Below are 5,567 nucleotides of genomic sequence, written 5' to 3'. Positions count from 1 at the left end.
GGGTTAAAGAAAGTTGCATTTTCTGATGGTTTCCTGGCTCTCAAAAGGTTGGAATCAGGGGTTTTCTGACCGTTTCCAATGGTAATCTGAACCTGAGAGAGAAGCACAATATCTCCACCCTCAGGGACTGGGCTGGTCTCAGGACGGCCACCAGCCATATCAAAAATGAGGTCCTTAAGCAAAACAAAAATTCCAAGACAGACTGGAGCATGAATTTAGCAATATCGACATCAAACCAGCCTCTGAGATGGTGAAAACCCAGAATGGACGTGGACCAAGACTCAGAATCAACATCACCGGACACAGAACTCCCCATCTCCACCAAGCTGAACACCTGTTTCCAACTCGGGACTTCACTGCAACTCCAAAGAGCTGCCACAATACCCACCCTCTGGAAAACTGCAACAATAATCCCAGTGCCCAAAACATTCAGACCAACTGAACTTCATTATTACCGCTCCATCCCCCTCACATCCAGTTCCTGGAGAAACTGCTGCAACAAACCATCCTGCCATATCTCAAACCTCCTAGACCCCCTCCAAGTTGTCTACAAGGCCAAAAGAAGCACAGAGGATGCTGTGGCCTCCCTGCTGCACCTCTCCTCCTCCTACTTCAGCCAGGATCCTCTGCTTTTAACACTATACAAAGCAACATGCTGATCAGGAAGCTCCACCCAGCTGATTCATATCCTGCCCAACTTCCTTATTAACAGACAAAAAGCAGTTCGCCGAGGCACCATACCTTCTTGAGCACTGCCGGGTGGTGGTCCATTTCTTTCCAAGCTGAAATACTGAAATTCTGGCTCTCATCACGCACAACAACTCCATATTGGACTATCACAGGACTGTCACCCGCCTCACCAAGTGGAGAGACAATAATCACCTCCACATAATGGCTATAGGGAGCCAGTCAGAACCCTATCCGCATCAACAAGGGAACTGTTTAAACATTTGATAGCTTCAACTGCCTTGGACTCACACGAGACAGGAAACAGCTTCGAACGGTACACAAAGGAAATACAAAAAAGGAGCCACCAAAGACGATCTGTCATCCACAAACATAAAAGGCTCACACATCTTCTACTGTTCCACTTCGCTTCACTGTTCCACTTCTTTCTTCAACTTGCTTTGTTAGTCCGACAGCACTAACACATGTAACCCCAAACTACTCCCAATAGAACAGGCTTTCCCACACCCAACCTGTCCGAGCTCAATGGTGAGGCCATCGCTTGCATCGCGACCTTGGAAGCAGACAACATCACTCACCCACTAGACTGTCACTTTTCCACAATGCCATCAAGACACAGGAACTGGTTGATAAGTTGCTGCTGTAACCTGCAGCCAAAGTAGCGCTTCTCTTTGTTAATGTGCTGTTTAATGATGTGTACTGCTTGTTATTTGTTTCATGGGATGTGGTGTGTGGGGATGAACGTGCTCTGGTTGTGATCGGTTGGCTTAGAAAGTTGTTAAAATTGAACAACAGTCGAAAACAGAATCCTGGAGGTTTTTTAGATATTCTGTCATGATCTTGGAAAATAATCTGAGCTTCCCACATTACCAGACCCTCTTCGTTTTCTGGTGGAGACTGGAACTGACCAGAAGTGGATTAGAACATACGATGACATGATGTCGCGCTGATGGTAAATTTTGAACTGTGTAAAATAAATTGTCAGAGTATGAAAGTGTTGAGCCACAGCCCAGGTGTTCTGTGGCCTATTGCACCCGTCGTTTTCTGGGTCTAAAAGTCTAAACGAAAAGACAATTGAGAGTTAAAGATTATCACAGTGCAGACGTCACACCCACGCTCAAGTCTTACATACTGTTAATTCATTACTGTGAGACGATGGAAATCAGTTACTCCCTCGTTCATTGAGCAGAAGGCTGTCAGGGACCGAGCAGGTAGACCTGAGAGACACAGGTAGTTTTTTTGAACATTTTTTTTGTTTTTATAAACAAAACTAAACTCAGGCACCAACTGAAGACAAGTCAACAGCACAAACTGACACACTGGAGAAACATAGAGTGACTGATCAGGCCACTCAAACACAAAGGGGGATAGACATACTAACATTTAAACAAATTACAGCAACCATAAAACATGCCAGTATTATTCAATCTAATATTAACTCAGGACATTTTTTTTATATCAAACAATATCAAAACAGTAGTCAGAAATTAAACAACTTAAAATCTAAATAATGAAACAATGTCCCTCCCCATGATTACGAAGAACATGGTGCAGTCCAACGACTAATCAAGACCATGTAAGTCTGTCTCCTGCGGCTGGACCTCCCTGGACCAAACCAGACGACCCCCAGGAACTAAGAACTCAGAGAACTTCAGTCATTCTCACGAAATAAATAACTTGAAGTATGTTGTATGAAACCAAAATCTATGTGTCCAGTTATTTATCTGTTGCGTGTCTGTGAGCAAAAAGAAAAATTAAACAGATGAAAGAAAGGTTGCCACCATGTTGCAGAGGTGCAGTGTGTGGCTACTGGTGCGGCCATCACACAGGTCATGAATGAACAGTTTTTAGACTAAAGACCTGGTTTTTATTTCTGATAAACCCAACTGCGTTTTAACTGGTTTTACTTTAATTGTTTCTGTATTTCATCTTTATTCTTCTCCCATCTACTTTAGCATTTTTTTAAAATCTTTTTTTTGCTTACCGGCATTTGGCGTCAAATTTAATTAACAACAGCGTTCCCTCAGTTTCTTTTGCTCTGTTCAACTTCAACTCTTTGTTTAATTATCTTTATGAAAAGTTCGATACGAATCAAGTCTGATTGATTTAGAAAGTTGTCAATGTAAATAGTAATTGCTGAATTATATAGGGTTTTGGGCATGGTGGAGGATGTGATGGCAATTCAAAAGATAAAAGAATGTCAGTTTGTTGTAATTGAACTGATCATATAAATCATCATTAAGTTTTTTTAATACATATTTACCAATTTACATTTAACATTTTTCAACATTATATGCATGTCAGCGCATGTTTTAGAATAAAATCCGCTGAAAATCCAAACACAAATAAGTTTTTTTTAATATTTCTTGTATGAGAATCTGTCCATCACAGACAACATTGACAGTGTTCAAAAGTTGATCATCTTATTTTCTTGTGTTGAGATGGATGCCAACAAATTTGAAGATAATAAAAAACAGTTTTGTTTTTATTCTTTTAATGATTTACCATCATTAACATGGGTGACACTTTACAAACAGTATTTATTATTATTTTTTCACAATTATTATTTGCTGATATGTTGCAAATAGTGCGTTTTCTATGATCAAATGCATGGCCATTAGTCAACACAGAACACACCCAGCGCTAATAACAAAGACAGTTGTATTAAAAGAAACCAATAAGACTAAAAGATGAACAATCCAAGTAAATGACACTTACTCTCGTCTGAATTCTTAGAAAATCATTGGCATCAAAAGGCACTGTATCAGAAATAATCATCTCTGATGTGTGATAATATGCCGATGGAATAATTGCCCCCATTACTGGCACGGCTCCGGTACTTTCGAAAAATGCTGCCTGTAATAGTGGCGACCATTTTTCTCTGGTGACTTAATAGTAAACAAAATATTGTCATTAACCCTAACCCGTGGAAACCCAATAAACTTGGTACAAAATAGTGGGGCCCTCTTCCACTGTTCTCTTTCAACAACAAAGCTCACAGACCTGAAAAAAAGGCAGGAAGGTTAATCTGCTCCGTTTACTTCAGACCAATGTGGTTTAATTGTTAAAATAGTGTCACAACATCTTCTTTTTGTTTGTACAAGAACTACCAATTCTGAAGGATTCTCTGAATTATATTTAAAGCTGCTTCATTAATCAGGCATGAGGCCTTGAAGTTTGGGGACCTAACAAATAATGTAAATGACATTTTGATATTAAAATGTATGAATGCCGGCTATCCTCAGTATAACATCGTCACTATTTGCTTCGAGCAGAATAACAAATTAATACATTTCTGACACAAGCACCACAGTTACAGTGACAGATCGACATTAATTTGAAATAAAAACCTTCCTGGACCCAGACAGACACGTTAACTCAAACTTTCTCTGAAACTAAGCAGATTTTTATCACAACATTCAAAACAAGTTATATCATAGCAGAAGTGTGTATATCACAGGATCTGGCTGTGGTGTAGAGCAGCTGTACATGCATCGATAGATGGAACGAGTGCTCAAATGATATTTGCAAGGTTGCACACGTGCAAGAGTAATTGTATGTATGTATGTGGGACCTTTTTTTTATGTGTATTTATCTATTTTTTTACAGCTGCCTTCATTAAGGAGTTTAAAATCTCCATAGCACATTGTAAAGATAACCCCGAGAGTTCAAAAGACTGAGGGGTGTGTACAAGAAAAGCAAGAGACACACACACACAATTTAAAGTTATCCATGACGTTTGAGTCACAGCAGAAAGATAACACTTTGTTTTGCAAGGCATTTTAACAATATCACAAAGCAGCAAGGTCAGTACTAATAAGCACCTAGTACGGAGGCCCTTAAGTCCCAAATGGTGATATTCTTTTATCTTGTGCACACAAGATAAATAACTTGTCTGCACACAATACATTGCTTTCAAATGTGTCTTTCCTGGTTTCAGACACACACGGCCACCGTGATGGAGAGAACTCAGCTCATCAAGTTCTATTTTCACATATGTCATACAATGAAACTACTGCAGCTGTAAAAAGCTATGAAGCAACTTCCCTGTGGTTTTCAATACATGCAGGCTGGACTATACAAATACTAACTTTTACCACAAGGTTATCTTGTGCAAACAGGATATTTACCACGTGGGAATGAGTCAATATCTTGATATTAAAACATAATAAACTAGATCACGTTACAAAATCCACAAAGTGTTTTAAAAACTCAGACTAGTCATAAAATCTGTTTTAAAACGGAAGATATAAAAAGTTTGATGTGTAAAAACCAATACGGAACGTCAAAGCTGAAATGGGAAAATTAAAACCCAAATAAAATCAGGGAAGGCTTCACGACACCTAGTGAGAGATCACTGACTCACCTCGGCACCAAGATATTTATCTATACAAGTTATCTTGTGGGCACAAAAATCACACAAAAATATATATAAATCACCTGTCAGGACTTTAGCGGCTCCGTACCAAAGAAATGAAGTGGAAATACAGGACATTTCTATCAATGCCGAGTTCCACCCAGTCTACTTTAGTCCTCTTATTATTCTCCTGTCAGGCCTGGAGATATGAGTATATAAATATAATTTCTTTTTTTTTCTCCATTCCTCAAAATGACTTAACTGACCCTCTACACTTAAGTGGAGAACAACAGCTTACACTTGCATGAGCCTTTCAATCAAAAAAAAAGAAAAGGAAAAGGCTATTGTTATAGTAACAATTCCGCCCTTGAATTATGTGAAATGTAAAACTAAACAAACAAACAAAAACAAATACACTGGATACACACGATGCCAGTGATGACGACATGTAACAGTAGTGGTGAAAAGAGGCCGACAACATTCATGAGCATCTGGGATCAAATTTCATTTCTTACCATTTTTC

This window comes from Hippoglossus stenolepis, chromosome 10 (genome assembly GCF_022539355.2).
Source record: "Hippoglossus stenolepis isolate QCI-W04-F060 chromosome 10, HSTE1.2, whole genome shotgun sequence".
Taxonomy (NCBI): domain Eukaryota; kingdom Metazoa; phylum Chordata; class Actinopteri; order Pleuronectiformes; family Pleuronectidae; genus Hippoglossus; species Hippoglossus stenolepis.
Note: the sequence above shows the minus strand (reverse complement) of the source record.